The sequence below is a fragment of the Canis lupus genome, chromosome 5 (genome assembly GCF_048164855.1).
Source record: "Canis lupus baileyi chromosome 5, mCanLup2.hap1, whole genome shotgun sequence".
NCBI lineage: Eukaryota > Metazoa > Chordata > Mammalia > Carnivora > Canidae > Canis > Canis lupus.
Genome location: NC_132842.1, coordinates 23,513,333 through 23,525,774, shown reverse-complemented (window position 1 = coordinate 23,525,774; position 12,442 = coordinate 23,513,333). Strand labels below are relative to the sequence as shown.

The window sequence follows — 12,442 nt, the reverse complement described above, 5'->3', positions numbered from 1 at the left end:
AGTTAATGTGTGAAGCATGGTTAAATTATGCCTAAAAAGGAATATGAAAACTATCTACAATATGGTGACAGGAAAAGGGTCTAAGTAGGAGTAATGGGGCAAAATTTAAATAAGACAAATTGAAATAGAAGCTTCAGAAAAACTGTCAGGTGTCTACGATGTGCCTAACTGGAACACGCTCCCCAGAAAAGACTTTAAAACATTCAGAGAGGTCTACTGGGAAAGGGGCAGACAAAGTTCTAGAAAATATTTCTATAGGGAACACGTAATTGTACATGTGGCCTAAAAAATGGACTAGATAATCTAATAGGCTTTTGTGTGTCTCATATCTTCAGCTTCCAGTCTTTGGTTAATCATGTCAAAGAAGCTTTGGGATAAAGATCAAATGAACAATTGTAGGGAAAAAGGAGACATATCCTGCCAATATGATTTCATCCGTTCCTTTCCCCAAAGTGTATAGCATGCTGACAGGACTGTCATTCATTTTCTTATGGCTAACTTAGTGCTGGTAAAGGGTGCCAAGCCTGTAGCTCGGGAGACTGCAGTCTGCCCTCCAGTCTCCTGACCTTGTGCTCAGTCTCGTTCTCAAGGCGTCCTAGAGAGAACTGTAAAGGCAAGATGCTCTCTTTGTGATCTGGTTTTGTTTTGTTTTGTTTTTTGAGATTAATAACACTAGTTAGTGTTTTTAGATGTTGGCAGTTTGGAGATTGTATTTGTCAACTCCTTGAAACTCCTACTTATGTGCAAAGCACTTGCTTCTAGGTTTTGGGCCATGTAGGAAATAAGAGTGTCTGGGAGGCTGCTCCTGCCTTCGGTGAGTGTACAGTTTGGCAAGCTGCTAAATAGCCAGAGACAGCACGGGTAGCAGGGAGGAGCAGAGAGAGAGGAAGAGGCAGGCTTCCTGCTGAGCAGGGAGTCTGATGTGGGGTGGGATCCCAAGATCCTAGGATCGTGACCTGAGCCAAAGGCAGACACCGCATGGACTGAGTCACCCTGGCTCCCCTAGGCTATCACTTCTAAAACACTGAATGCACAATGGGAAATGGAATTCAGGTAGGTGAGTGATTAGGTAGGGTCTGGGGAGAGGGAATGTGCAGGAAGAGGTAGCTAGGTTGGGTGAGTATAAGTTTATTTCCCTCCACGATGTTTTATGGCCTCATTTTTACTTTTCTATTAATCAGGGTTCTCCAGAGAAACAGAATAAGTAGGAAATAAAGATATAGATAGAGGTACAGATACAGAGATTCCTTTGAGGAATTGGCTTATTTGATTACAGGGGCTAAGGAGTCCCAGGATCTGACTGCGGAGATCTGGGAGGCAGTGATGTAGTTCAGTCTGAGTCTGAAGGCCAGAGAAGCAGAGGAGCTGACGCTGTAATGGTCAGTCCAAGGGCAGGAGAGGATGGATGTCCCAGCCCAAGCAGGCAGGGAGGAAGCAAAAGGAGTGAATTCCTCTTTCCTCTGCCTTTTCGTTTTTGTCAGACTGCCAACAGTTTGGTAATGCCCACCGCCTTGGGGAAGGCAACCTATGTTACCGGCCCCCCCGAGTCAACTGCTAACCTCATTTGGAAACACCTTCAAAGGCACATGCAGAAATAACAATGGATTTGAGTGCCCATGTCCCCATCAGGTTGACACATAAAGTTAACCATCACAACTCCTAAGTTGTATTTCAGCAAAATCGCGTAAGTTTTGGACCTCATTAGAGGAGACAGAGCAGGACATCTCTTACCTGTTACCATCCATGCCTTCACTTAATGGTCATCTTGTTTTCACTCATATCCTGAGTGCCTCTCCTTGTTTTCCTGCTGCGTTCTCAGGGAAGGTCTGCTTTCCTGTCTGGATCTCCTCATTGACCCCGAGCCCCTGCAAGTCCCCTGTTGCCCAGGCCACAGGGAGGAGTTGCAGGCTTGGGAAGCCGGTCTACACTCACGACCACCACCACCCTGCCCCCCGCTCCCAGCCGCTTCAGCCCCCAGAACCAGCACAGCTCCAGTCCACTCTGAAGACCAACCAGGGGCTTCTCATTGCCTCTAGAGCATCCTGGGACACTGAATCTTTTTGCTTAAGAATGCTTGAAGGAGACCTATTTCTTTTGGGAGAAATGTTTTTAAAAAAGCAAAGCAGAACAAGTAAACTGGATGTTTGCTATAAAACTTAAGTGACCTAGTACATCTCCTGGTTTCATAAATTGATTATTAGTAATTAATAATCCATGTAAACATGTACATTTCTAGTAATGTTTGCTAATTTCATTGAAGTAGTTTATCATTACGTTTTAAATAAGATGTAAATAAGATTCCGTATTTGCTTTGAAAGTAATGATTAACCACTGTGAAGCTACGAGGCAATAGTTTCAATCTCTGAAGAATTAGGCTCAGACTGCTTTTTTCTTTCCCTAAAGATTTTATTTATTTATTTAACAGAGAAAGAGAGAGCACAAGCAGGGGGAGCGGCAGGCAGAGGAAGTGGGAGAAGCAGACTCCCCGCTAAGCAGGGAGCCCTACACGGGGCTCCATCCCAGGACCCCGGAATCATGACCTGAGCTGAAGGCAGATGCTTAACTGACTGAGCCACCCAGGCACCCCCTCCTTTTTCTTTTCTTATGAGGATGAGCAGGATCAGAGATAAGCAAGTGAGAATAAACCAGATTAGATTATGTTTGAGAATCTTCACTGTATTAGCATTTTTTTAAGACAAAAACATCATGAGCTGTTGAGCACTTTGGCCAGTGCATCCCCTTCACACCCAAAGTTTTCTAGGTCAGCATGGTTACATTTTACTGTAGTGCCTTTGATCTAGTTGTCTTCTCTGTTGGGCGATGCAGATTTCCTCCAGATTTTTATATGTTCCTACCAACAGTTTGCTTTGCAATTCCCATCTCCGTTTCCAGAAACTGAGAAGAGACTTTGAGCTCATCTGGACAGGTCGTGCTGACAAGTAAATTATCACATGACTACCACATCATATATGCTTTAAGGACAAGCTGACTTAGTCTCTATCTCTAGTACACCAATAAAACATTTCCAGCTACTTAAGCGTCTTATTACTACAGACTATCTCAGTCTGATCCTGCTGTTTTCAGAGACTGCTTCTTTCTTTCTCTCTCTCTCTTTCTTTCTTTCTTTCTTTCTTTCTTATATTCTGATGTTTTGGGTACATTTTTAGTGGGCAACTCAAGTGACAGTACATACCTAAGAATTCCCATTTTTAAGCCTAACATTCATTCTCGGTTGATATTCTCACTGATTGTCCTAAATTAGGGTTACCAGATTTCTGGGGAAAATTCTAATAGGAATATCTAGTTAAATTTGAACTTCATTCACATAAAGAATGAATGCTTTTTTTTTTTTAAGTATAAGTATACCTCATGCAATATTTAGGAGATACTCTTACTAAGAAGTTATTTGTTCTCTATGTGAAATTCAGACTTAATTCAGTATACTTGTATTTTATGTCACAGCCTTATCATAAATGTGAATTTCTGCATTGCAGCTTCTACACCCTCCAATCCCTAGAACTTCTGGGGTTCAGAGTCCAAAGAGAGGGAAGGGGGGATGGGGACATAGGAGTGGATACTTGGCTTTCATTATCAGGTCTTTGGCAATTTCCAGGGCTTTAAACTCCTTAAAAAAGTGGTACTGAGGTGTCAGGTAAAAGGAGAGGGACCCCAGGAATATGGTAGCCCCAGGGATGAAGTAGCTCCTCATGACACTGTTTACGAATCCATTTAAATCAATATCAATTTGTCCAGACCCCAGCAGGCCTGCAGCAATATATACCAGTGAATATGTGGTCCTTGAACTGTTCATTTTAGAGTCTATAGGCAGGTCATGTTGTACTTTACAGTGTCCTGGCAGTATATCTGGTCAAGGTTACTCATCATTTTATTGCTGTTTAGTGAAATGGAATACTACTTAGAAGATGTTGGTATGACAAGGGAAAAAAATCATATTTCAGGATTCACAGCCTCTCCTTCTCACCTTGAAAAAGAGAACTTCTTTTCATCGCACTGTGTCCCTGGTTCCAGGATTGCAGGGGACCAGGTTAATGCATAAGGAAGGGAATTAATACAACCAAGGCCAGTTCGATTGATCTCAGGAACAGCTCGATGAGGAAAGAACACATTGAGAAGATGAGAGTGGTAGGCAGTAAAGGAGCAGGGTGGTATGTGCGTGGAAGTGGGCATGAGAGAGAGAGGGAGGAAGGGGGATTTTGGAGGAATATGAAGGGTAAGAAGGAGGTCTGGAGGAAGTATTTCTGCCGGACTCCATGAAACATCAGAGAGGAGAAAGGATTGGAAGTTGTGCTTCGGGTGGAAAGACTCTTCCCCTCTTGGCATTTTTTGAGAAACTGTGGTTAATATTCTTTTTATCTAAAGACTCTTACTTTCACAGAGATTTCCTCTGAATGTGAATTAGCCTGAAATACACCTACATATAACCCAGTTTATGTCATTTACATGACATGGAGAGGGAAGAAAAAGCAAGGCAGTAAGGATCCATTAAATTCTGAGGAAATAGTTGTTGGGCAACAGAACTGTAAAACTAGTACCTTGTTATTACATCATTATAACATTCCTTGGGAGGAGCTAAAACCTTTATTCCCAATAGGAACATTAAAAAATAGATCAATGTTGTCTATTCATGTCTTTATGACATTATGGATTTTCTCTCTACCTTCATCCCCTTTCCTCATGTGCTTAAATACATGTGTGACATGACATATGTGTCACATATGACCATGAGAAAAATAAACTTATATTTTTGTCATGCAAGGTAGAACTTAACTCCAAAGTAGTTTCTTTTCTTCCATAGTTGTCAGCATGGATGCTGCAATCTTTGCATCCATGCATCATTTCCACACATTGCATTGTATTTGAACACTACGTTGTTCAAAAACATTGGGCTCTCCCTGTTTTGCATAACCTGCAGAGTCTGTGTCAGATTACTTTGATTCTCTTCAGTAATGGAAAATCTTCATCCTTAAGGATGCATTTGACTTTTGGAAATAGCCAAGAATACTTTGGAACACACTTGGATGGGTAAGGTACATGATCATAATAGATAACATTTCTGGGGGTGCCTGGGTGACTCAGTGGGTTAAGCATCTGACTCTTGGTTTTGGCTCAAGTCATGATCTCAGGTCGTGGGATCAAGACTTGTGTCGGGCTCCTTGTTCAGTGGGGAGTCTGCTTGAGATTCTCTCTTTCCTTCTGCCTGGCCCCTTCTGTGTTCATGCACGCACCCTCTCTCTCTCTCACTCCATAAACTAAATCTTTATTTTTTATTATTTTTTTAAGATTTTATTTATTCATGGGAGGCAGAGAGAGAGAGAGAGAGAGAGAGAGAGTGAGAGAGGGGCAGAGACACAGGAAGAGGGAGAAGCAGGCTCCATGCAGGGAGCCTGACATGGGACTTGATCCCGGGTCTCCAGGATCATGCTCCGGGCTGAAGGTAGTGCTAAACCACTGGGCCACCAGGGCTGCCCTAAAATAAATCTTTAAAAAAAGAACTTAAGAAAAAAGATGACACTTCTGGATAAAAACAACGCAAAAATTGATGAAACTTTTTATATAGTTCATAAAGTAAAAGTAATTATAAAAATAAGATGTTCTAAGTTATTTTTGAGCAATGGATTGGATTGAATGAAAGTATATAGTCTACTGAAAAACTATTTCAAAAGAACCATTTGTTTGGAACCCTGCGTTTATTCACTCATCTATACATTCAACATGAATTCAATAGACATGCCTTGAGGACCTACCCAATCTTTTTTTTCTAAGATTTTATTTATTCATTCATGAGAGACAGAGAGAGAGAGAGAGAGAGAGAGGCAGAGACACAGGCAGAGGGAGAAGCAGCCTCCATGAAGGGAGCCCGATGTGGGACTCAATCCTAGGACTCCAGGACCATGCCCTGAGCCAAAGGCAGATGTTCAACTGCTGGGCCACCCAGGCATCCCAAGGACCTACCCAATCTTAAACAGTAGCTCTGAGAATACCAAGATTAAAAAAAAAAAAAAAAAAAAAAAAGGAAAACTTAGTTCTTGTCTTCAAAGAACTTCTAATTCTATAGAAAAATAGATATACAAACATAATTTTAGTATGCAGATCTTATCTGAAACCTTTGATGTGTATTAAAATTAAGACTATTTCACATTTTTACAAGGTAATAGAATGAGATTCCATCACTTTGGCTACAGAACATTACCTAAAATTGTGTGCCTTAAAACAACAAAAACATTTGTCTTTCTCATGAATCTGCATTTGGGGCAAGGCTTGGCATCAGCTTGTCTTTGGTTCACTCAGCCAAACAGCTGGGGGCACTTGAGTGCTCAGGAGAGGCATCATCTGAAGGTATCACTCATTCTCATGTCTGGTAGTTGATGCTGGTTGGTGGTTGTTGGTGGGTGGTGGTTGAGACCTTGGCTGGGGTTGTGGGGTAGAACAGCTACAGGTGGCCTTACTATATAGCTGAGCTTCCTCACAACATGGTGGCTGAGTTCTAAAGGCAAGCATTTTAAAAGAGAAAGGAAAAGAGATAGAAGCCATGTCACCTTTCATGACCTAGCTGGGGAAGTCAAGCAATAAGTGATAGAAGTTCTAGAATTTGTGGGATGAGACATGCTGCAGTAGCCATTTTGGGAATAGTACATATACCAGCGGTGCATATACTGTGTGTTATGTACCATTACCAGTGAGGTCTGAGGCTTCACTATGCAATGAAACCCATTAATACTTCTGCGGCAAAATTAATGAATATTAATACAAAGTGGAATAAACTGAGATTATAAATATAAGTAGTTCAATTCATTTACCAAATGGGTTACCAAAAGATATTTCAGTTTTAACAGATTTTCTGGATTTCAGACTTTCTAGTAAGTAGTTTTTGAGCTGTAATAAGATTTATGTTGATGGAGGCTATAGGTATCCCTAAGATAAGAACTCTTCTGGAAGGAGAGACTATAGAACTGGAGGAGTAAGAAATCTTCACAGAACAGGTAGCTGAAAGTGGATTATTTAAGAAAGATGTTCCAAACCAACGAAATTCTCAAGAGAATGGATGGACGTCTGAGTGTGGAGAAAAGCAAGATTTAAAAAATACCTATAATATATACATGAGAGGGCAGTCCCGGTGGCGCAGCAGTTTAGCGCCGCCTGCAGCCCAGGGCCTGATCTTGGAGACCTAGGATGGAGTCCCACGTCAGGCTCCTGCATGGAGCCTGCTTCTCCTCTGCCTGTGTCTCTGCCTCTCTCTCTCTCTATCATAAATAAATAAATAAAATCTTAAAAAAATATATATGTATATATATGTGTGCATATATACACACACATATATATACACATGAGAAAGTATTAGGGGCCAGATCATGAAGAGTCTTGGATCCCATATTACGAAATTTGGATTTTATCCTATGGAGACAATATGAAGCCAATTAGGAATTTTAAGGAGGAGAGGGATGTGATCATATTTGTCCTTTGGAATGATAATTTTGCTGACAAAGAGTAGATTGAGGGAGATGAGGATGGGGTTCACTCAGGAAGCTGTTCAGTAGGCAGCTAGAACTGATGATTGCCTGAAGTAAGAGCAGGCAAAAATTGTTGTGTTTAGCTGCTGTTTCCTTTTGTGCTAAGATCAGAGTTTTAGAAGTAGACTCCTCTCCAATATCTACCCTTTAGTCTCTGTCAAATCTCTTCAGATAGTTGGTTTTTAATATTCCCATCCAGAGTATATCATTGTTATCTGTGGAAAGATTAGCCTGACAGAGCTACGCTACGGTTACTTGAAGTCAAATTTCCCCATATTACTTTTGTGCTCCATACCGGAATCCCACCTAAATCCTGATCTATGTCAGTGTTATAATTCATTTCCTTTGCATCATTGCTATGTTTAGAAAAGGATCTCACATTTTATCCAAGTATTTCATATATCTTCTTTACAATGTACAATAGCACAAGACATAGAATAAAAGCCAATGCACACTGTACCACATCTCATTACCCCCAGTCTTACTCTTTTAAGGCTACTACTTTCACCACTTCAAATGGTTTGTTCTGGGATTTACCTCTATAATCTAAATAAGGTGCCATATCTACTGCAAGTAACAAAATAAGCCAATTGAAAATATCTTAAATAATGACACTTACTCTAGCAATAGGAAGTCCAGACTAGACAGGCTTCAGACACCATATTTGCTTCCATCTCAGCTGGTACCTTGTCATGATCATGAGATCACTGTTTGTTCTAAGAATCACATGAAAAAAATCCCTTGTAAGAAGAGGGGCCATTCTTCTTGTGGATCTTTGTTTTGTTTTGTTTATCAGCAAATAATTTTTTTCTGGAAGATCTGTACCTCCTTTTCCCTCCTGTGCCTTTGGCTAATTTGGGATATATGCTCTGTTTGGATTATCTGTCATCAACTTGGCATCACCACCACCCCCCTCCCTTCTAAGGTCTCCTTTGCTTTGAAGAGAAGCCAGGTGCTACATTCTCCAGATTCCCCTTTGTTGTGTGGTCCCAGGCTAGAGTGTATTGATGAGAGGCATCCTTGAGCCAAAGTGATGGAGAGATTATTATTCTCCAGTCAGTTGCATCCAGAATTGTGAGCAGATGTGATATTTTTAGAAACTTCAAGGTGAATTTTCAAAATCACCTGCTTGAGTGGTTCAAGTTGAGAAGGTCAGTGGTGGTTTCTCTAGTCATTGCTCCCTTAAGGCTTTTTTGGGGGGATAAGCCACCAATTCCCTATATTAAAACCCTTTATAGCTAGACTGCGAAGAGTAGCTTCTGGTTTCCAGACTGATCTATGACCTTTCCTAAACATAGCAGTGATGCAAAGGAAATGAATTACAACACTGACATAGATCAGGATTTAGGTGGGATTCCGGTATGGGGAAATTTGACTTCAAGTAATGGTAGCGTAGCTCAGTCAAGCTAATCTTTCCACAGATAACAATGATATAGTCTGGATGGGAATATTAAAAACCAACTATTTGAAGACATTTGACAGAGACTAAAAGGTAGATATTGGAGAGGAGTCTACTTTTTAAAAGATTGTAACTATGCCAATGTGATTTTCGAGTTTGTAGTTTTTGCTCAAAGTTGTTCACCAATTCATTTAGGAGTCTTAGAATGAAGCATTTGCTGAACACTGGTGTCAGAGTATAGAATTTAGGCCTGGAAGGACCTAGAGGAGGGAGCATCCTAGGCGGGAGGGGGTCATAGAGGTGGTGAACCACAAATCTGCATATAAACTGTCCTCAAATTCTTGTCCAGCTGCTCAAATGTACATCAATAGGAGAGACCACAGAGAGTATAGAGAAAAAATGTCCACTAGAAACTGAAGGAATTGAGTGGAGATTTCAGCTATCACCCAAAACAGAGGAGACAGACTTAGGAGTTTGAGTCCGGCCAATTTAATTCCCTGCTAGAACAAAAATCACACTCTTCTGAGCAATATAATAGAATACAGAATTTTTACAATGTATAATTCCTAATGTCTAGTATACAATGAAAACACCAAATGTGTAAAAAAACAGGAAAATATGACCTATATACAAGAGAGAAAAACCAAACCAAACCTTAGGTGGTACTTATTAGACAGAGACTTTAAAGCAGCTATTATAGGCACACCTGGGTGGCTCAGTGATTGAGCACCTGCCTTTGGCCCAGGGTGTGATCCTGGAGTCCCAGGATCGAGTCCCACATCGGGCTTCCTGCATGGAGCCTGTTCTCTTTCTGCCTCTAAAATCTTAAATAAATAAATAAATAAATAAATAAATAAATAAATAAATAAAGCAGCTATTATAAATATGCTCAAGGGATTATAGGAAAATATAGTCTTAATGAATGAACAGATGGAGAAATAGCATCCAAATAGAATGAAAAGATTCTGTTTTAGTCTGTTTGGGCTGCTCTAACAAAAACACCCTGAGTGGCTTAAATAACAAACATTTATTTCTCACAGTTCTGGAAGCTGGGCAGCCCAAGATCAAGGCACCAATAGATTTGGTCTCTGGTGACATTCATGGTTCATAGATGGCTATCTTCTCACTGTGTTCTTACATGGCAGAAGGAATAAGGGAGCTCTGTGGGGCTTCTTTTTACAAGGGCACTAATACTATTCATGAAGTGGAGTCTTCATTACCTTCAGAGGCTCCACCTCCTAATACCATCACATTGGGGTTAGGATTTTAACATGTGAATGGTGGCGGGAGAGACACAAACATTCAGTCTATAGCAGACTCAAAATTCTGGGTGAAAAGTATAGCAACTAAAATGAAAATTTTACTAGGTATGCTTAATGGCAGACTAGAGATTGCACTAGAATCAATGAATTTGAAAGCAGATAAATGGAAATTGTCCAAATTTGGAAAAGGGAAAAAAGATAGAAGAAATATAAATAACTTTTCAGAGAGCTATAGTTTCTGAAATACAAGCAGTTTAATACATGTGATTGGAAAACTAGAAGGAACCAAGAGAAAGAATAGGGAAGAAAAAATATTTGCAGAAATAATAGCAGAAAACTTAGCAATTTAATAAAAACACTAACGGATCCAAGGTCAGTGAGGAACAAGGAGAATAAATACGAAGAAAACCACACCAGGCATGTGACAGACTGTTGGAATCTAAAGATAAAGGAGCTGGGAGAAAATAAAGCCTGTATGTTACTTAGAGAGAAACAGTAATGTAAAGAAGGCAGACTTCTCATGAGAAATGGGGGAGACCAGAAGTCTGTGCTACACACCCAGCTCACATCAGTGGAAAAACCCATTCCCCCAGTTGGGAGGAGTGCTACCAACAACCTTCCATTTTCAGCCTCTTTCAGGGGGATTGTTTCAGCTGTAGAGCACTGACTTACTTAAGATCAAGCCTCTTCATGGGATACCTATAGCCAGTGGTTGATCAGTGCAGGACCTGACCATCTTGGCCCAATGCAAGACAAATCTAAAGGGCCATTCTTGCTCCAAATCTCCCCCGGGCATCGGCTGAGGTTGCTGTAGGACATGCATCACAGCTCAATTTTTCCTTCTGACTACTCTTGCTTCCTTCTCCTTTCCACAGGTTTTGATACCAAGGAGACTCCTTAGTAAACATTCTGCTGGCTAAATTCCACCTCAGAGTCTACCTCCTAGGAAACCCAACCCATGACGATGATTGAATAACATTTTTAAGTACTGAAATAATGAAAGCTGTCAACCCAGCATTCTATATGCTGCAAAATTATCTTTCAAAAATGAAGAAAAATAAAGATGTTTTCATATGGATAAAAGCTAAGAATTTGTGTGTTGTGCTATAAGAAATGCTAAAGGGAATTCTTCAAGTGGAAGAGGAATGACACCAGGTGATAACTTGGATTCAGTGGAAGGAATAAAGAACACAGGAAATGGTAAATATTTGGGTTCACATGAGAAAACATACACCTTTTCTTTTTTTTTAAGATTTTCTTTTTAAGTGATCTCTATACCCCAAGTGGGACTTGAACTCATAACCCGAGATCAAGAGTTGCATGCTCCACCAACTGAGCCAGCAAGGCACCCCATGTACATATTTTCTTAATTTCTTGAAAAAGCATTTGATTGCATGATGCAGCTTATAATATAGCATTGTGGGGGTTATAAGTAGTTATGACAGATATGACAAAAATCTCACCAACTTGGGAGAGTGGTAAATAACACTATGATATTAGAGGTTGCTAGCTTTTATGTGAAGTAGTACCGTAAACTCTTAAGTAGCTTGTGGTAATTTGTGCTCACTTCAGCAGCACATAAACTAAGATCATGGTAATTTAAAGATGTATATTGAAATCCTTGAAGTGACTACTAAAAATAATGCAAGATATACAGCTAAAAAGCCAATGGAGAAATCAAAATCAAAATGGAATGCTAAAAGGATTCAAATAACCCAAAAAAGAAGAAAGGAAGAGAGGAAAAAAGAATGAAATGGACAGACACAAATAGACTGTATTATTAATGTATATTAATGATAATGGGAGCTAAGTTTCTTATTGTTAGAGAAGGGGATTACAGATGTAGAAACTAGAATGAACAAGTGGTATTGGAATTTACTTATATAAGTACATAAATATGGATATATTATTGTAGGTATACAAATATATACCTGTGTTTATGTCCACGAATATGCATGTGGATGTGGATATGCATAGATACCCATAGATACACACAACCATATCCTTTCTAGCTGTGACCACAGGCAAGTTTTGAAAGCATCAACTATGAGCATCTGTAGAGGCCCAATCTTGATTTCTGAGAACACTTCTCAGTGTAAAAGAACCAAGGCTTTTTGTTGAGTAACGACTGATTTGAGGACTGGGGGAGGAAATGTACAAAAATGAACCTGGAACATTTTGTGCCCAAAAGTAAGGAAGTCCCTGAGGAATGACGGGGATCTGTCCAAATCCATAGAATCCAACTTGACTGG

General features: G+C 40.1%; 1 long non-coding RNA gene across 2 annotated transcripts in view; it reads left to right on the top strand.

Annotated features, from left to right (window-relative positions):
* LOC140633355 (uncharacterized) overlaps positions 1-12,442 on the top strand; it is a 49,238-nt gene that overhangs the window by 11,972 nt on the left and 24,824 nt on the right. For both annotated transcript variants that reach the window (XR_012030969.1, XR_012030970.1), the window contains exon 3: positions 11,066-11,390. This is a non-coding gene — a long non-coding RNA (uncharacterized lncRNA). The remainder of the gene's footprint in view (positions 1-11,065; positions 11,391-12,442) is intronic.